At 46.5% G+C, this 21,439-nt stretch overlaps 1 pseudogene across 1 annotated transcript in view; it reads right to left on the bottom strand.

Moving 5' to 3' along the window:
* LOC308414207 (large ribosomal subunit protein eL8-like) overlaps positions 1–21,439 on the bottom strand; it is a 36,593-nt pseudogene extending 15,154 nt beyond the window's left edge. The window contains exon 1 of the transcript in view: positions 21,434–21,439. The product of the transcript in view is annotated as a large ribosomal subunit protein eL8-like (transcript). The remainder of the gene's footprint in view (positions 1–21,433) is intronic.

Below are 21,439 nucleotides of genomic sequence, written 5' to 3'. Positions count from 1 at the left end.
CCAAAGCCTAGTCTTTTATTTACATATCAATTCAATCATTACCCTAAGCTCTCTTTCGATTATCCCACAAACTAGCATTTTGTGACCTTGGCCCCCTTGATTCTTAGAGACACCAAGTACATATTTTTTTTGACAGAGCAAACGAACTCATAGATCTGCCTGCCTTTGTAAGCACAAACAGTAAGTTTAGCTGGGTGGGATCCCATCCTGAGATTATCATTCCCATCATGCCTAACCCTAAACTTTCTCTGTCGCAAGCTCACCTTGAACTCAGGAATCTGCCTGCCTTTGTAAGCACAAGCTTACAATAAACTAGGTAGTTGGGAATCTGACTCTGAGATCGACATCACCCAAATCTCCTTATCTCTTTCCTTAATATCTTTCTAATAAGCTGGCTCATTAATGCAGCCCTCTCTGTTCATTTAAGTCCGTGAAATCCCTCATACAATTCATACTGCATCCTTATATTTTGCATAGTTGAAAAATTATACAGTCTTGAACTCACGTTTTTAGAGTTCTTTTCCACAGCCTTAAGGGCTGTCCTGAAGGTCAGAGCATTCGCCACCTTGTTGAGGAACACATTCTTACCTCCCAGACTCATGCTGTTTCTAAGTATCATGAAGTCCCTTAACCTTAACTAGAAGAGCATTCCCCACTGGAGGAACATGAAAATGTGTACATTATTATACAAACAAGCCCGACAGCCACAGCATCCATCAGCACTCTTGGAGGCTCACATCCTGCTAGCTCTGCTCCAGGGCTGGGAACTGTGTAGCTCCAACCCTTATGCATGGCAGGTCTTGGCATATCCCCAGGAACCAATATTGTAGAAACAGATGATCCTGTGGTGTACACCCTCACACACATACACATACACACACTGGCACATGTACACACTCACACATACACACATGCACACAAATGCACATACAGATACATATATACACACACAAACACATACACACACAAGAGAAATGAATGAAAATATGTGCATATTGGCATATATCAGAGAAATGACTATCCAATTCACTGAATATTTTTATTTACAATAGGGTCTTGTGAAGCCCAGACTGACCTCGAACCCTCTATGTAGCTAAGGAAAAATGACCTTCTGATCCTTGCTCTTTCAGCGGCCCTGAGTTTGGTTCTCAGCAGTCCCGTTGGACAGCTCACAACTGCCAGTAAGTCTAGACGGCCAGAGGGACACCCAGGTACACTTGGGATACATCCACACATACATGAAGATTAAAACACACCTTTAAAAATTAGATCTATATTATTTTAAAGCGATCGGAGTGATAACTAGCCTTGGAAACCTCAAATGACACCAGCGTTGCCAACTTGGAGACACTTTCTTCCTATCAGCACCTTTGAACTTCCCACAGGCAGGCAGCAGCCGCAGCAGGTGCCAGAGTGGGAACTGAGTGTGGATAGGTGTGGGAGGAGAGGCTGAGCAGAGCTCTGTTGTGAAGAACTGGAGAGCGGGAGGAAAAGACCCCGCCTTGTCCCTCCCACGGGCCTGGACCACGGATACTCACCAACAAAACCTATTTTGGCTTTCACTCCAAGGATCAGTTAGAGACATGCTTCTGAACGTACGGCCCGCCCCCACCCCGCCCCCCACACCTGACCTTGTTTCTAACTTCGGACTCATGCAAATTTGTTTCAGACCAGGTTTTCTGTTCACTTTGTCCCAGGGGCCTCCTTCCTGTGGGGCTGAAAATGGAGACAGTGACAAAACATGGGTGAGATACCATGCATGCTTCCCAAGCAGAACCCTAGGGAAGGGCTTTCATCGGGATTGAGGCAGGATTGAAGGAGATGGTGCCCTGAATGGAGCATGCGCAGGAGGCATGCGCAGGGAGCATGCGCAGAGCTTTGTAAGCGCTAGCTACCACTGCGCCTATTATTACACCTCTTTGGCTGAATGATTATACATAAGTATAAAAGATTGTTTTAAAAAGATTTATTTGTTATATGTGAGTACACTGTAGCTGTCTTCAGACACACCAGAAGAGGGCACCAGATCCCATTACAGATCGTCGTGAGCCACCATGTGGTTGCTGGGAATTGAACTGAAGACCTCTTGACCACTGAGCCATCTCTCCAGCCCCTTGAATGTTCTTCCTAAGCCTTGACGTGGCATGGCTCTATGAGTGACTCTCCTGCTGCCTGTCTTTCCCAGCCAGCTGACTGCATGTTCTACAAATAGGAGCTGATGCAGCCAATACTCATATCTGATAGCATTAGAAAGTCCTGGTGTCTAGATGCACAGGGAAAACTGAGTCCCCTCAGACGAAGGTGAGTCACTGGGACCTCCCTGCAGAGAACCTCAGCAGCACTCGGTGAGAGTCTCCCTTACCACCTAAAATAGCATACCACTTTCCTGGGATCTTGGTATAATTTTGAGGTTGCAGCCAAAAGCCCGAAATAGCAGCGGCAGCCAGCCAGCCATGGACAAGGCTAACACATGCAGGGAGAGCTGTACTGGCGAAGGGCTCACTTGGGCCTGAACACTTTGGCAGAGCAGCTGAGAATATGGGCCTTGGAATTATACAACCTAAGTCAGTAAGCATCTGCCACGAGACCCCATCACTTCTGACCCCCCAATTTTAATCATCTGTCAAAAGGACATAGCATTTTTACCCACTTGGTGCTGCCCACGAGGATCAAAAGTTAGCATACACGCAGGGCATGAAGCATTGCTTGATACAGTGAGTACATCTCAGCATGTATGACCGGGTGATAGCTCAGAGGGACAAATGCCTGCCTAGCATGAGCCTGGGTTAGACCCAGTAATACACACACACACACACACACACACACACTAAACACACACACACACACTAAACACACAGTGGTAGAAGAGAAAGGTAACTATCAAAGAGACACAGATGTCCAGGGTGGCCCCAAATCTACAAGCCCAGCTTGTCTGGCTCCGTGGCGAAGGAAAAGATAGCGTGGTGCTGGACCGAATGCCTGCCTCCTATCTCGCTGGGCCACCTGCAGCCGGCAGTACCGGAAGCTGGAGTGAGGGAGCAAGCAGGAAACCCGAGTTGTGGGTGGGAAGGACACTCATCCCATTCAGGACATTTCCGAAGAAAGCCAGGTTATGCTTGCATATGACTCCCTTCCCTTTGCCCAGCAGCCTTTGGCTCAGAGATTACATGAAAATCAATTCTCATCTCCATGGTCCCACACACCACCGGGATTTCCAGACTGAGTTACCGGCAGGGTCTTTTCTGTTTCTAGCCAGGCATGTGGAGTCCACAGTTCGGGGGCCCCCACTCCGAGTACCCCCACCACGTTCTTTTGTTTCGTGGCAGTGAGCTGCTAACTCTCGGGTTTCAAGTGCCTTTTGGTTTGGCATCTTGGCAATGCCTTGCTTCCTGTCTCGCTGGCACTTCCTGGCACCCACTATGATTAAATCCGCGGGCCAGCAGCAGCAGTCCACTACGGCAAATCAAAGGGCAGGGCTCAAGAATCTGCCTGCGGTCAACCTGTTCTCCGTCCCCACTGGCTCTGAGTTAAGGCAACCTCCCAGAGCCTTCTGAACTAGGAATTGCCTGGATTTCCCAGCACTCTTTGGAGGAGACCTGGCGATGGAAGAAGGGCTTAGCGGGGACCTGGCAGGGCTGTGCTAGCCCAGCCTGAACTATTATTAGCAGGCAGGGAAGAGCAGGACCAGGCTGCAGCTGCTCTCCCACACCCCCTCCCCACGCCACCTCCTTCCACTCACTAGGTTTAGAGCGGGATAATTACCGACCCGCTGAAATCTGAGTGGAGCTTAGGTAGGTCTAAAATTACAAGCAAAGGAGCAACAAACTACTTCAGCTGTTCGGGTTAGTAAGGGACCCGGTAGCAGGAGAAACTATAGTTTTGCTTTTGTGCGTGAAGTAATTTCAGCTGGGGGGATGAGGGTGAAGGTGGGGCGCATCCCGTGGTATATATGGAAAACACCGTCGCTGAATCCCAGAGGCTTGATCTGAGGCAAGAGAAGCAGCTCAGGTCCTTGTGCTCTGATGCTGTGGGCGGCCAGGATGGCCAGGCTGAGGAGGGATGGTACTAATACATGTTTTGGACTCCAGGGAAACCAAACTAAGACTCTTTTCTCTCCCATGTTGGCAAAACAAAACAAAAACCATCCAGCCGTGTGCCGCCTGCCTTCCTACCCTGGGCAAGTTCAGAGAAACAGTTACTGCAACACCAAAGAGCTGGGACATCTGGTGACATTTTCGAGGGAGGGCTGGAATGGGCTCTACCCAGATCCCCAGAAAAAGAGAGAGAGAGAGAGAGAGAGAGAGAGAGAGAGAGAGAGAGAGAGAGAGAGAGAGACAGACAGACAGAGAGAGAGAGAGAGAGAGAGAGAGAGAGAGAAAGAAACTGAAAGGAAAATAGTCCTTATCTCTTTGGGGTTCGCCGCCCCCTTCTTGCCTAGCTGGCTTAATATCAAACGGGAGCCAAAGAAGGGTCAGTGTGGCTCTTCCTTATCTCAGAAAGCAAGTGCAGCCTTCCCTGCATGGAAGTAAGTGCTTAATCCAGACAATCACCCTCTGCCAATGAAATAGATTTTCCTCCCCAGAGTTCCCTGGGGCAGTTGGCCAGGAATCCCCCTAAAGTTTTACAGAAACTGGTATCGTGTGGCTGAATCTTGAGTTACAGCTAGATGTCTGAGCCATTCTAGAGCGTTCTGTTGAATGGGGGTAGGGTGCAGAGGGAGAAGTCTCTTTGGCATATCTTTGCTTTGGTACCAGGGACTGAACTCAGGGCCTGTGTTCACCGCTGACACCAATGCTGAACTCTGCCCCCAGACTCTACCCTCTAGCTTATTAATTTATACCTTCATGAACTTCTGTGCACACACACGTGCACAAGTGTTCATGGAGGTCAGAAGAGAGCGTGGGATCTCCCCGGAACGCGCATTATAGACGGTTGTGAACGTCCCAGTGTACGTGCGGAATCTGAACCCAGATCCTCTGCCAAAGCACCTCTGCGTCTGCAGTCCAACTTTCCTCCTCCTCCTTCTTATCTTCCTCCTCTTCTCTCTTCTTCCTTTTTCTCCTCCTCCTTCTCCTTCTGCAGCTAGGTTTCCTACTTACAGCCCAGGCTAGCCTCAACTATGAGAAAGTAGCAAGCATGACCTCGAATTTCTAATTTTCTGGCCTCTACTTCCCAAGTACTAGAACAACAGGCGTGCTCTGCTATGTCTGACTGTTCTTCTCCCTCATTGCTCAAGGGCTGTTGTAACCACGCACATGCAGAGAGATAACTTACCTGCTCCCTAGACAAACTTGTGGATCGAAATTCATCCAGATTAACTACTTTCCTGTGAGAAACCTCACTAGTTTCTTTAGTGTTGAGCCCCACTCCCACCCCCTTTTAATGTGTGTGTGTGTGTGTGTGTGTGTGTGTGTGTGTGTTTATATGAGGCCAAAGGTTGACTGTTGGGTATTTTCTTCCATTACACACCACCTTATTTTCTGACACAGGGTCCTTCACTGAATCTGGAGCTCTCCAGGATAGGCTGACAGCACCAGCCTTGGGGATTCTCCTGCACCACACTACTGGAGTTATGGATTCATGTGCAGTTTCACACGGGAGCTGAGGACCCGCTCAGGGGATTTCTTTCTGTTCCCTCTAATCCCCCCCCAGTTCCTTGGAAATCTTCAGAGGACAAATAAGTTCCATCAGAACTGTAGGGTCCGAAAAAGGAACCAGGAGGAGTCACAGCACACGGCTTCCGTCCTGCAGAGTTCGTCCTCCACCAGCCAAAGCCTCGGAGCAGGGATGTATAAGAATACCAAGAGATGTCTGGAGCTGCTCACGGGCTGGTGAACTGTTTTCTTGAGGCTCACTCGAATGCCTGCAGAGCCAGTGCCAAAGGAGGAACAGGGCTGCCGTTCAGAAGGGCTGCTATAGACTAGCAGCTCTCTGCAGGGTTTGATAGCAGTGAGGGAAGCAGCCACTCACGCCAGTCCTCTCTGAGTGACCCTCTACAGTGGCCTCGGCGGCCCAGGAATGATGGACCAATTAAATCAAGGTAGAGAGTCCAAGTAAATAAGGTCCCTTTGAGCCTAGAGTTCCCAGGGACCATATAACATTGCATGCCTGACCGGACTTGGAAGAGAATCTAAAGGAACAGAGGGGGCACCTTATCCACAAGTCCCAGACTGGAAAGCAACTAAGTTCCTTATGAGTATGAACTTCGCCCTGGAAGGGTTGGGCTGTACCTGCAGGACTCCCCACTTGGCAGGGAGATCTGAGAATCCCCTGGGTAAAAGCAACAGCATTAGGAGATGGGGGTCCCTGCTGGGGTCACCCTCTCTTATCTTAGCTTTGGACTTGTGGGAGAATTGGGAGTTTAGGAAAAGTGGGACAGCCAATCTCCTCAGACACACACACATACACACACACACACACACACACACACACACACCTAATGCTGCTTAGGAAAATAAATTCTTGCCAGAAATGGTGCTTACATCTGTAACCCCCAGAAGGAGATAGGGAGTTCGAGGCCAACCTGGGCTGTATAGTAAAACCTTGTCTCAAAAAGAAAGAAGAAAGAAAGGAATTGATCCCAGCAATGGGAAGACAGAGGCAGGGGAATCTCAGTGAATTTGAGGATTGCTTGGTCCTCCTAGCAAGTTCTAGGACAGCCAGGGCCACACAGACCCTTTCTTGAAAACAAATAAATAACAACAAGAAAAGAAAAGAAAACTTTTCCTTCCAGTTATGATTTTCAGGCCATCCAATGGCCAGACTTCTTTAGTTAGTGTGTCTGTGTCTTTTCTGGCTGTGTGGGTCACAACAGTAAGGAGCGTTCCCTTGGCTGACATTGCATAGAGAGACTTCTCTCAATAAACTCCCTTCGAGAGACCAGTCTTAAAATGTCAGTCCTGAGGACTGCTGGTGATGTGAGGAGAAAATTCCCACTTACAGCCTGGTACCCTCTCCACTCCAGAGGTTCCAGTCTTCTATTTCTGTCTCCTACACACACACACACACACACACACACACACACACACACACACACACACACACACAGGAGAATACTATGCCTTTCAGAGTTCAGTCTGAAAAGGGGAGCAAGAGAGAGTATTTGGGCTGCAGAGAAGCCTTGTCTAATTTCTCTAATGTACTAACTGCTAACAATGTTTAGCGTACCGGCAGTGTCCTCCCTGTGAACGGATTATCCCCCTGGAGGATCATAACACCCCAGGAAGGAGGTGCTGCCCACATCCCCATTTTATAAACTATGGCAAAGAATGTCACTCTGAGCAGCACCATCCTATAAGACAGCTCCAGTGCTGACATTTTCTTTCCTTTTTTCCAAATAAGGTCTCAGGAGTCCTAGGCTGGTCTAGAACTCAGTATGTAGTCACTGATGATTTTCCCGCATCCACCTCCCCTGCCTTAGAATTCTAGCTCCCGGTGCTGACATTCGAGACTTATGCAGTAAGTCTGGATTCTATCAGTACTAGGCACTGAGCAAGCTGCCTAGATATCAGGGTCTCGGTTTCCTTCTTTACACATTAGAGATGGCATTGGTACCTAGAGTTTACGTGAAGGCTGAGATGAGGCACAAAGTTCTGAGGAGACTCCAGGTACGTCATCAATTTTCTCTTAGGGTCTCAGCTGATCCAACGTTAGACTACAGTTCTAGCCACTAATAGCTCTGGCTCTTCGGATGTACAGGAAGTAAGATTCTAGGAAGCCCGGGGTGATATGAATATCTCTCCCCTGCTCACACAGGTCTGACGTTCCTCTCACATGCAAGCTGGGCTGGAGCTCACACACCCTCTGGCACATCTATGAATCACGAAGAACAAATGAACAGATACAAACTGTAGGTCCCCGTCTGTCATGTCTCTGTGATGGCCAGGTTTTGTCACACACAACACTGCTCAGAGAGGCAGTTCTGAGAGGCTCTGATGCAGCTCTCGGACCTGGTGTCCTGCCAGGCACTGCGCTGGAGGCAGCCTCTTTCTCCAGCCCGGCCTTTTGGGCACCAGTCTTTTCCTTCAACAAGTCAATGAGCTCTTTCTTCAGCCCGGCCATGGATCAGGAAGGCACGACATGGGTATGGCTGAGATTGCCAGACTCCAGTCACCGGTGAGGCTGGCCCCTGCCCCACTGTCTGGAGCGTTCATCCTAGTTTGCAAAGAGATCTCCCAGACTGAGGCTAAAGCCACAAACCCCAAGATCCACACTCCCGCATTAAGCAGCACTCCCCTCCCCCCAAGCATAGGGAAGTAGGCTCAGAATGCAAAACCACATCGCTGCTTGGTCAAGAAACACAGAGAACCACAGCTCCTATGTGCAGCCAAAAAAAGAAAAACAAATTATTATTTTGTTTTGTTTTGTTTTGAGACAGGGTCTTGCTGTGTAACTGTAGCTGGCCTAAAATTCACAAGTAGCCCAGACAGGCCTTGAACTTACAGCACTATGTCTTCTTTTCAGTCTGTGAGAACTACAGACATGCTACTCTGCCCTGGAAAAGATACTTTAAAATTTTTTATTTATTATTCATTATTACTACTACTACATAGTAGTACTCCTACTGTGTGTGCATGCTCTAAATCAGAGGACAAACTCTGGGAGAAGCTTTTCTTCTTTTACTACTGAGTCTAGAGAATATATATTTAGAAATGTGTGTATATATATATATATATATATACATATATATAATCTGTGTTGGTTAAAGTAAAACATGATTTGGGAAACACTCTTACTTAAAGTTCTAGGAACTGGGTCTGGAAAATAAATACACAAATGGAACATTTTACTTATGAAACCAAAACGAGAAGCATGGCCAAGAGGCACTAAGAAAATAAACAGGCGTGCACACACATACTCTTCCGGGTGGAAACAGGAGGTCAGAAAGTTAACCGTTTCCCCTTCGTGTCTGCTTTCATTTTAGTTCCTACCCTGAGACCCGGGATCGAACCATGCACCAACTTTAATATTCTCACAGTGCAAGATGTTTAGACAGGGAAGAGGAAAGGTTGATCCTCACAAACCGATGGTTCAAAATCTCCAAAACATGTTATCTCCAGATGTGATTGACGGAGAACACATCCTTTCAGGAGGGTTTTGACACAAGACATCCCCCTCCCCCCACCGTGTCCCCCTGTCTCCCCCCACTTCTCTTCCCCTGTCCCCCTTGTCTTCCCGTCCCCCTTTCCCCCATCCCTGTACCCATTTCCTTTCCCCGTTCCCCGCTCCCATCCTCCCCATCCCCATCCCATCTTACCCACCCCCCCTTTCCCTCCCCCACCCCACCCCGTTATCCCCTCCTTCCCCACTCTCATTCCCTTCCCCCGCCCCCCCCTTCGTGTTTCTTCCCCTTTCTGGCACCATGGAACTAAGGACGCCATTGTGCCTTTTGTCCCGTCACGCCAAGTATCTAAGAGTTTCAGTTTACCCTTGAGTCTATGCTAGAGATTTAAACATCTTCCTTGGCAGAGAGGTCCCCTGTCCGACCAAGATACGGACCGTCCACACTTGAGTTTTCAGAGCAGGCCTGGCTTCAGAAGCTCAGTCCCATTGGCCAGTGTCTAACAGTCTGGTTTGGTAAGCTCTGCGGGTCAGCTGGGCCTGACCTCCAGGCCGCACGCTGATGTCTTCACGGTCTGGGAAAGAGATTCTCTCTGTGCATCTGGGATTATTTTCAACGACGGAAATTCAGGAGGCACTAGAATGAAGTGTCCCGTGTGCTGGATGCATTGGGTATGTTTCTGGTCCTGCTGGTAATTCTGTAACATACCCATTACTGCCCTCATTGCATCTGTAAATGATTAGGCTCAGAAAACATAAGCAGGCCATCCCTCATCAAGACAGTGGTTGGGCTGGAGAGATGGCTCAGTGGTTAGAGCACCGACTGCTCTTCCAGAGGTCCTGAGTTCAAATCCCAGCAACCACATGGTGGCTCACAACCATCTGTAATGAGATCTGATGCCCTCTTCTGGTGTGTCTGAATTATATATAATAAATAAGTACATCTTTTTAAAGAAAGACAGTAGTTAAACTAGATTAGAATACATGTATGTAAAAAAAGCACACGTATGCTCTGTGTCCCCGAGGCACACTGGTGATGTGCCAATCATACAGCTTTCATTTTTAAACGTTTTTATTTTATGTGCATGAATGTTTTGCCCATGTGTATATATAAGTGTCCCACATGCATGTCTGGTGCTGTGTTTGTGTGTGTGTGTTGGGGGTGGATTCCTGGAACTGATATTACAGGCAGTTATGAGGTAACATGTGGGTGTTGGGAGCTGAATTCAGGACCCCAAAAGGGCAGCCAGTGCTCTTAACAGCTGAAACACATCTCCAGCCCCTCAATAGGTGTTTTTGGTTTGCTTGTTTGTTTGGGTTTTTTTTGGGGGGGGTGGTTTTTTGTTTTTGTGGGGGTTTTTTTGTTTTTGTTTTTTGTTTTTGTTTTTGTTTTTTTTTTGAAGTAAATACTACAAGCAAAGGCTTTTGCTTGTTGTGGTTGCACACAAGTACCATCCTGGCACTTGAGAGATTGAGGCAGAAGAATCAGAAGTTCGAGACCAGCCTTAGCTACATAGTAAATTTTAGGGTAGCCTGGGCTATGTCAGGAAGATGAAGATGGGGGAGGGAAAGGAAAAGGAGAGAAAGAGAGAAATGGAGGAGGAGGGAGGGGGGAAGGGGAGATAATGAGGAGAAAGGAAGGAGGAGGGGGAAGGGAGGGGCAAAGCACTGCAGAGGCCAGAGGGTGGTTATAAAGATGAGTAAACAAAGCCAAAGTTGTCACCTTGCTATGACTCCAGCATTTAGGAAAGGCTGGAAGTTCAAGACCAACCCAATCTAAACAGTGAGACTCTGTTAAAACAGAAGGAAAGAATGAAGGAATGAGGGAGCGAAGGAAGGAACAGCTACAAGAAAGAGACATAAGATGACTCCATGAGTTCCTGTGCTTTGCTGGGCATTTGACTTGAGCGAGGTACACTGGCTTTACGTACAGTGCACACAAGGGACTGGACGCCACATGGCAACAGACAGGTCCAGAGTTACTGTTAGCATCATCTATCGGGGATGCTAGCTTTGACTGCGATGGTAATGTTGCTTGATTAAGAGCATCTCTTCCAAGCCACATACCCTCCCTCAGCGCTTGCTTTTCTTTACTGGACATGCGAACTTGGGGGGAGCCCCCCTCACCTGGCTTCTCCTGGGGAATCTCACAAGTACCCTCTGTTGGTTCATCTCTGAGTTGCGTAAGGAGCCCCTACCGTGCTGTGCTTCTTGGTGGGAAGGAGGGGGTGGTGTTCTCCGGCTCTTGGTTTGCATAATATTCTCTTCTCTGTCAGAGTTGAGAAAGAAGCCTGTGGTCTGGTGTCAGCAGCACATGGGAGGGGCCGTGACTCAGCAGTGCTCTGCAGGGATGGAGCAGGGTAGCCCAGAGGGGCCTTAAAGACCCCATCTCACCCACCTTGAGAGAGCCTCCTGTAGGAGGAAGGAGGGAAATAGACCTAGTCAAACTGCTGTGGTAACTGCACTCAAGCACTGAGCTCAGGGTGGGGGTGGGGTAGGGGTGGGAGCAGGGGCTTAGCTAAGATAGGTGGTAAAACTTTTGTATGCTAAACTCCAACTTCGGGGCTGGGGAGACAATTCAAATTCGGTTGTTGCCAGGCAAACATGAAGGGCTGAACTCACCCCAGAATGTGGTAGATAGATAGATAGATATGGATAGATAGATAGATAGATAGATAGACAGACAGACAGACAGATAGTTTATTCATGGCATGGGGAGGGGAGTTAAGACGGTAGTAGGGGCAGAGAGAAGAGAAGTAGAGGCTGGCCATGAGCATATGGAGAGAGAGGGAGGAAGGGAATGGGGAAAGGAGAGAGAAGAGAACAGATCAAGAAAGTGAGGAGGGACAAGCAGCCCCTTTTATAGTGCCAGGTAACTGGGGTGGAGCATACCTGGCTGTTGCCTGGCAACTATAGGTAGGGCTTACAGAATCTGAAAGTTACATAATACAATATAAAAATGGATTAATATATATGTATTATATTCTAGATCTTGATTCCTTATAAGATGTGTCATTTGCAGTTGTTTTCTCTGGTTCTAGGATCGCCCTTTTACACTGTTCACAGTGGATTTTTTTTTTCCTCTTCGTTTTGTTTTTATTAGATTAAACGTCTTGTGCATAAGGAAAATGCTCTACTACTGACACACATGTCCCCAGCCTGACAGGCTGTTCATTTGAGATAAGGTCTCAGGGTAGACCAAGGATGACCTAAAACTTCTTAGCCTTGACTCACCGCCCAGGTCCTAAGGTTTCAGGCGTGTACTCCCATGCCCAGTTCATGTTGGCAAACGCTTTCTCAGCGGTGCCTTTCCCCGTGCCTAACTCCATTATTCTGTGGTAAGCATATCCAGTTTTCCCCAGTCTTGTTCGTTCTCTTGCCCAGAGGGTGGTTTTGACATCCTTTCTAAAAAGCACATAATATTTATGAAGATTTCCTTCTGGGCCTACCATCCTATTCCACTGACTTAAGTGTCTGGCCATTTTGACTGCAGTTGGTTTATAGAAAAATTTCGAATTAGGACATATAAATTGGGCATAGCATACACGCTCTCCATCCCAGCATTTGGGAGCGTGAGGCAGGAGGATTGGAGGTTTGAGGATTGGAGGCTGGAGCTTATAGCTTTGTGATGGAACATGAGGTAAATATCCGTGGACTTAAGAAAATCAAGTTTGTGGCCAGCACAAACCAGAATACCAAGAATCAGCTCTCCAGGTCTTTGTATTTTCTTTGTTGTGTTGTTGTTATTGTTGTTTGCAGACCAGGCCAGAATCTTTTCATAATTTATTATTTTTACTTTATATTCATTGGTGTTTGGCCTGAATGTATGAAGGTGTGGGACCCCCTGGAACTGGACTTACAAACAGGTGTGAGCCGCCCCGTGGGTGCTGGGAACTGAACCTGGGCCATCTGGAAGAGCAGCCAGTGCCCTTAACTCTAACCTGATAACTTGACCTGGCCTCATTGTTCCCTGAAATAGCCACTCTGAGACTGGATTGTTATGAATAAATGCGTAGGCCAATAGCTTTGGTACATTTCTGCTAATTCATGATGCAGTTATCCTGTTTGAACTAGTCTAAGTCAAGACACACAGCTAGTTACCTATCCTTCAGTTTCATGTGACTGCCTTCATCAGAGCCTGGGGCAAATCTCCCACGTCTCTGATTCTATCCCAAAATCCTCTGTACCGGAACTTCTACCTCCTTATTTCCTGTCTAAACTCACAGGCCAACAGCCTTTTAGTGACAGGTGAAGCCTTCACACATTGCACAAAAGATTTCCTCTACATTTAACCTCTGAACCATCTCTCCAGTCCCTGGAGTTTTGCTCTTAAGACAAGGATATGTATATGTGTGTGTATATATGTGTGTATGTATGTGTGTATGTATATATGTGTATATATGTATGCATGCATATGTGTGTACATGTATGTATGTGTATGTATGTATATATGCATATGTATACATATGTGTACATGTATGTGTGTATATATGTATATGTATGTGTATATATGTATGTATATGTATATATGTATGTGTATGTATATGTATGTATATGCATGTATATGTGCATATGTATGTATGTGTGTATATGTATGTGCGTGTATGTATGTGTGTATATGTATGTGTGTATGTATGTATATGTATGCATATGTATGTATGTGTGTATATATATGCATTGCATGTATGTATGTGTGTATGTATGTATGTGTGTATGTGCATGTATGTATGTATATGTATGTATATGTGTGTATATGTATGTGTGTATATGTGCATGTATGTATGCATGCATATGTGTGTACATGTATGTATTTGTATGTATATATGTATATGTATGTATGCATATGTGTGTACATGTATGTATGTGTATATATGTATATGCATATATGTATGTATGTGTATATATGTGTGTGTGTATGTATGTATATGTATATGTATGTATATGCATGTATATATGTGCATATGTATGTATGTATATGTATGTGCATGTATGTATGTGTGTATGTATGTGTGTATATGTATGTGTGTGTGTGTGTGTGTGTGTGTGTGTGTGTGTGTGTATCTCCTGCTTTCCCCTCATGGGGGATAAGAGGACTTACCACCATATCACAGCTTCCATTTTTGTTCTTATTCAAGGTTGCCTTGACTATTCTAGGTCTCTTGAGATTTTGTATGAATTTTAGGACATTCTGCAAAACAAACAGAACCCCTGTGATTTTAATCTTTTTGCTTAAGGGAGGCCGCAGGCAGAGGTAACAGCACTGAGTTCTAAATCTTAGTAGGGAATAGCTTAGGGTAGCTGGAGTCCCTGCAGTTGAGCAGATCAAAAGTGTGAAGATGGTGAGGTGACCCGAGGGAACCCACAAAGTGCCTGATTTAAGGGAGATAAGACTGCTGTTAGGAAGAACACACATCTGGGCAGTGGTGGCGCATGACTTTGATCCCAGCACTCAGGAGTCAGAGCCAGGCAGATCTCTGAGTTCAAGGCCAGCCTGGTCTACAGAGCAAGTTCCAGGACAGCCAAGGTCTCATAAACCAAACTGAAACAAAACCAAGTCCAAGAGGAAGAACACACACTGACTTGCATATGGTGGTCATTCCTGGAATGGGGTAGGACCACTTAGAGTCACCGAGGACTTTCAGTGACATGCCTTTTAAGGATAACAGATACAAAGGATTGGTGGGTTTCAGCTATAGCGCAGAGACTTAGTTCTGAAGAAGAGGTTGAATACTAACCCGGTGCCCCGCCCTCTCTCTTATATTCTTGATGGTAAGATCCAGCTGATAACAGACATGGACAGATTGGGGTGGAAAGTTAGGCAGGCCTGGCAGTTGGTTTAATCTCTTGTTTATTTTCAGAACAGATGAGGCTATAGCATCATGGAGCCAGGACAAGGCCACCCCTGACTCCCATTTCCAAAGCGCGGGAGGCGCACTGAAGCAATTCCTTTTCCTTGGTCTCCTTCAAGATGGCGGCAGAGGGAGGAACCAGCCTTCCATTAAGGTGAGGGGCGGGATGTGGGATGGTTTCCTCGCTGTGAATTCGTGTTCCAGCAGGCACAGAAGATGTGAGAAGATAAGGTGGTTCCGCGGAGGCGCTGCCACATTAGCGCCCATAGAACGCGAATAGCAGAGTTTGTTAGGGGGATCGTGGACCTTAAGGACCTATGACTTCAGACCTGTGATCACAGCAGACCTGTGGTGTTAAGTTGAGCACCATGGAAACAGACCTCCTGCTTGCATGTGTGTCTGATCCCCTGGAACTAGATCTGCAGCCATGCGGGTCCAGGGAATTAAATCCGTGTCCTCTGGAAGAGCAGCTGTTCATCTTCCAGCCCTGAAAATAGCATTTAAGGAAGATTAGTGTGAGACACACCCATGCACAGTGGGTTGGTTTTCTTCTGATTTTACACCTATCCAAAGCAGATCTGGTAGAGAGAAAAGATAATTTTTTAAAAAGATTTATTCATTTATTATATATATATAAGTACACTCACTGTAGGTGTCTTCAGACACACCAGAAGAGGGCATCAGATCTCATTACAGATGGTTGTGAGCCACCGTGTGGTTGTCAGGATTTGAACTCAGGACCTCAGGAAGAAGAGTCAGTGCTCTAACCACTGAAACATCTCTTCAGCCCCCTAACCCCCTTCTTTTTAGATAATTTCAAAATAAGGACTGGGCTTCCTTTTCTACATAAGAATGATGGGGGAGTTAGTTTAAAAGGTTTGAAACTAGTTAGGCATGGTGGCAAATAAACCTTCAAGCCCAGCCCATGGGAGGCAGAGGCAGGCTAGTCTCTGAATTCAAGGTTAGCCTTGTCACTTTGTGAGTTTCAAACCAGCTGGAGCTGGTCTGTGAGACTGCCTGAAAACAAAGCAAACCTTTTGAAATTAGCTTGGGTGTGGTACTTCACACCTCTAATCCCAGCATTTGGAAACTGGGGCTAGGAGGAGTGCAACCTTGGGCTACACAGTAGAAAGAGAGAACGGGTTTCTGCAAGTTGTCCTTTGTCTTCTGTGTTTAAAGGACACCTTCAGACACTAAACAAAAGCAGATCGAAGAAGAAAAAGGACCGCACAGAAGTGAGAACCAAAAGGGAGGAAGGATCCCTTGAGACCATTTTAAAAGCTTTGGTCACTGTGATGGTTTGTATATGCTTGGCCCAGGGAATGACACTATTTGGAGGTCTGGCCTTGTTGGCATAGTGTGGCCTGGTCAAAGTAGTTGTATCACTGTGGGTGTGTTTTTTAATACCCTATCCTAGCTGGCTGGAAGCTAGGCTTCTCTTAGCACCTTCCATGAAGGTGTAGAACTCTGAACTCTATACCCTGCCTGCCTGGACTCTGCCATGCTTCTGCCTTGATGATAATGGACTGAACCTCTGAACATGTAAACCAGCCTAATCAAGTGTTGTCCTTGTAGGAGTTGTCTTGGTCATGGTATCTGTTCACAGCAGTAAAACCTTAACTAAGACAATCACAGTAACTAACACCTACATTAGTAATCTCTGTCTGTCTGTCTGTCTGTCTGTCTGTCTGTCTCTCTCTCTCTCTCTCTCTCTCTCTCTCACACACACACACACACACACATACACACACACCTCATATAGCCAAGGCCAGCCCTGAACTTACAGTTAACTGAGTTAGGGATTCTGATTTCCAGCTGACAACTCCCAATTTTTGGAATTATGGTGTGTGTTTGTGTGTGTGTTGTATGCACATGCATGTGTAATTTTATGTGGGTGAGTGCGTATACTCGTGCATGCACTGCAGAGGCCAGAGGAAGGCTCTGGTACTGTGCCCTATCACTTCCTGCTTTATTCCTCAGCGTCTAGAGTTAGACTGTGGTCCACAAGCCACACCCTTCCCTCCTATCTCTGTCCTACTCAGCATAAGCACTTGAATTAAATTACAGACACTTGCACAATTGTGCCTTGTTTTTTTTGTTGTTTTTTTTTTTTTGTTTTGTTTTTTTGCCTTCCTCTGTTGTTTGTTTTTCCAATACTAGGTCTTACCATGTAGCCCTGGCTGGCCTGGAACTTGCTTTGTAGATGTTTGCCTCTGCCCCTCGGCGGCTAAAATTAAGGTGTATGCCACCGTGCCCTGCTTCTCTGGCTGTTTAAGTAGATGGTGAAGATTCAGACTTACTTCCTCATACTCAAGCAAGTCTTATTACCCACCGAGCCACTTCTCCAGCCCAGCTTGTATTGTTTTTAGGATTTATTTTTAATTGCATATCTTTGTGCTTGTACGTGTGGGTACGTTCATATGAGAATAGGTGCCCACAGAGCCACTGAGGCCGGAGGTATCAGGGACTCTTAGAGCTGGACTCATACACAGTGTGAGCCACTGGTCATAGGAGTTGAACTCAGATCCTCTAAGCCATTTATGTCTCTTGTTCCTTCACCCATCCGACACACTTGCATTTTTCTAATTAACTAATCAATATTGCTGGTTTTACCAATCTTGTGAGCTTCACCCTAATTCTAGCCTTTGGGTTGTTTTTGTTGTTTTCCTTCCCCTGCCCCCCTCCCCACCCCACCCCCCTCCCGTCTCCCCTCCTCCCCGCTCCCCTCCCCCACTGCATTCTGCATGCTTAGCATAAACAGAATGGGAGAATTTCAATCAGGCAAACTTTGTAGTTTGCCTCGGGGTCAACCATATCGGAACAGGATATGGCTTTCTCTTTGCTCTGTTTTTGAAGTCAGGGTTTCTCCGTGTAGCCCTGCAGTCCTGGAATTTGCTTCGTAGTCCTGGCTGGCCTCGAACCCACAGAGGTCTGCCCTGCTGAGTGCCGCGGTTAAAGTGATGCGCCGTCGCCACCTGAGATAGGTCATAGATTTTTCTAGAACAATGGCTTTTCTCCCTATGAGAAAGCCATCAGTGTAGACCATGTCCTGTAGGCTGTCCTGCAGTCTAGCTTTCTGTCCGCAGCTGTCAGGTCACCCAAGCTCCCGCCCTGTCCAAAAGGGCTCCCTGAGATCTGAGCAACCAGGGGGCGGGGCCGAGCTGCCAGGGGGCGGCCCTAAGCAACGCCTGTTCCTGGTATTTGGAAGAATATTGAATTTGCTTTTTGACCATGTGCTTTAACAAGTTAGGTCGTTATTTTACAGTGACTATACCGACCGTGTTCTGGACGCCAGCGTTCCACGGTCCTGTGACGCTCCTACCAGTGACCTTTGACCTTTCCCATCGGAGTTTATGGAGGCTGGAAAGTAGAGGGATACCACGACACACCCTCCTGCATTAAATCAGCTCCCACTCTGAGTGGCCACTGGCAGCTGGAGATTTGATTTAGGACCCAGTTACTGTGAAGGCCCATTGTCCTAGTATACAAAGAACAATGCCCCGGGCTCCTTTTCCTTCTCAAAGACTTGTTTATTTATTATATATAAGTACACTGTCGCTTTATTATGTTTAAGACACACCAGAAGAGGGCATCAGATCCCATTACAGATGGTTGTGAGTCACTATGTGGTTCCTGGGATTTGAACTCAGGACCACTGGAAGAGCAGTCAGTGCTCTAACCATTGAGCCACCTCTCCAGTCCCTCTAGATTTCATACTATTAGAATGTCCCCCATTTTTAATTCACTTACTTTCTTTGAATAGCAGTAATAGTAATTACTCTTAGTAATTAGGGACAAAAATAAATGCCCCACTATTTTGTTTTGTTTTCTCTCTGCTTCCTATTTGTAGTTTGAGATGTGAGCTCTCAGCTGGTCCTGCTACCGTGCCTGGAGCTTGCTGCCTCAGGTCCCTGACGTGATGTGGCAAACACCTATCTCTCTGCAACAATAATCCACAAATAAAGCCTTCTCTCTGCAATTGCCTTGTCATGGTGTTTCAGCATAGCAATAGAGAAAGGGCAGACTCTGGAAGCCGGGATGAGCAACTGCTGCTGTAAAGAACTTGACCATGTCTGTCTGTCTGTCTGTCCGTCTTCCTTCCTTTCTTTCTTCCCTTTCTTTTTTTTTTCTTTCTTATGTTTCTGTTTTTCCTTGCTTTGTTTTGTTTGAAATATGGAAGGCTTGGAACTTTGGAGTGGAAAAGTGGTTGAACGTTATAAGCAGAACTCAATGGTGCATCCTGGTAGTAACACAGAGCAATGCAAACTATGGAGACCCGGCTCAAGAGGGAAAGACTATCTATCAGCAACTAGGAAACAGAGTTGGAGACCTGTTTTGTGCTTTCTTGGCAAAGAATGAAGCTGCTTTCTGCCTGTGTCCTGAGGACTTGCCTGAAGCTAGATTACAAAGTAATGGATTCATTTCTTTGGCTGAAGACATTTCAAGACAGCCTAATATTGACTCCACTGTACGGGTAGTAATCACCGTTATGCAGGTCTACAACGAAGATAAATGGGACAGAAAGAAACACAAACCGTATAGTTTGAAGAGGAAAAAGAAAAGAACCAGGAAATTTAATGCCGCAGCTGAGGCTTGTGCTGAAAGAGACAAACCAGTTCTGTAGTGGAGTAAAACAGTGTTCTCAACCTTCCTGGACCCTCCTAATGCAGTTCATGTTGTAGTGACCCTCGACCATAAAATCATTTTTTGTTACTACTTCATAACTGCGATTTCGCTAATGCTACAAATCACAATGTGAATATTTTTGAAAACAGAGGTTTGCTAAAGTGGTCACGACCCACAGGTTGAGGACCACTGGGATGAAGGAAGGCTGCATACAAGGCAAGGCTGTACCTAGCTGGGCTTCCGCCTTGTAAAAGGCCTAAGCAAGTGCTTGCCCCTTGGAAACAAACACCAAATTTCCGCAAATGTCATTTTAAGGGCTACACATCTGGCCCAAGTTGGCAGCTGAAACTGGTAATGTTCATGTGTCCTGAAGGACACACAAGTCAAAGGGTTGTAGGATATTCCTCCATGATCTCAGAGAGTATCTGAGACCTTTTTGCAGCAGGTGAGTCCCTGCATGGAGTTCCCTGAGGACTCACTGTATGAAGCTTTGGAAGGGAAGCCTGGTTTGCATTCTCCAGTGAGACCTCAAGATGTCGGAGCTGACGGATGTCTTCCAAGAAGAGCTGCACTTAGGGAGGGGAACTACCCTGTCTCAGTCACTGTTCTATCGCAGTGAGGGGGCGCCATGACCAAGGCAACTTATTAGAGCAAGCATTTAACTGGGGTCTTGTTTGTATGTAGTTTGAGAGGATGAGTCTGTGATCGCCGTGTTTGTGTGTGTGTGTGTAGGCAGGCTGGCAGTCATGGTGCTGCAGAACAAACAAAGAGCTTTTATGTCATCTGTAAACTTGTAAACTGCAAGGAGAAGAGAGGGAAGGGGAAGGGAGGGGAAGAAAGAGAGAAGAGAAAGAGATGGAGACAGAGACAGAGAAACCTCAAAGCCCATCCCCCAGTGTCAAAACTCCTCTAACAAGGCCATGCCTTTAATTCTTCCCAAACAATTCCACTAACTGGAGACCAAACATTCAAACATAAGAGCCTATAGGAGCCATTCTCACTTTTAAGAAAAGCATGTTACAGACTGCAGAGCTAGAAGAGTAAAGCCACGGAACTCCAGGAGCTTGTACTGCAGGGAAGGTTGGTCTTGCTTTGGTCCAGTATTTCCTTACTATGCCTTTATTCTTTCCTTTTGGAATGGTAAGTCTACTGTGCGTCAATATATGTCAGAATATATTATTTGCTTTTTTTTATTTTCATGGGGCTGCAATTAAGAGATTGCCTTTTCTCTGACAACTTTAGATTTTTAAACTGCGTTGAAATTAAAGAAACTATGGGGACTTTTGAAGTTGAACTAAATTCACGGAGGCATGGAGGGAAATGTGGTGGTTTGAGTGATAAATGTCCCCCATGGTCTCTGGCATTTGAATACTTAGTTTTCAGTTGGTGGTCCTGTTTGGGGAGGCTTGGGAAATGTGGCCTACCTTAAGGAAGTATGTGCGTTTTGAAAACTTAGCTGTGTTATTTCAGGCTTGTCGTCTTTGTTTTGTGCTGGGCTTGCTGTTGGAGACGCGAGCTCTTAGTGGCTCCGGATGCCATGTCTAGTGCTTGCTGCTATGGCTCCGGGCTGAGGGTGATGCCGACAGACCCATCTCTCTAGGACACAGTTAAGGCCAAAATAAGCCCTTCCTTCTGTAAGCTACCTTGACCACTGTGTCTGGTCACAGGACCAGGATGGTAACTAAGCTCTCTCTTACAGTCTCCGGGGCACTGGATACTTTATGCTAGCAGGTTTGGGAGCATGGGACTTCCCAGCCATTTTGCTGTCCTTGCCTCCCATCCTTGTGCTAGCATTACATTAGATGTACTTTTTACACATCTGGCTTTTTACATGGGTTCCAGGGATCAAACACGTCAGAATTGTCCTGGGAGCACCTTCGCCTGCTGAGCCATCTCACCGGCAT

The sequence above is a fragment of the Micromys minutus genome (assembly GCF_963924665.1).
Source record: "Micromys minutus genome assembly, chromosome: 33".
NCBI lineage: Eukaryota > Metazoa > Chordata > Mammalia > Rodentia > Muridae > Micromys > Micromys minutus.
Note: the sequence above shows the minus strand (reverse complement) of the source record. Positions and strands in the feature narration are given on the sequence as shown.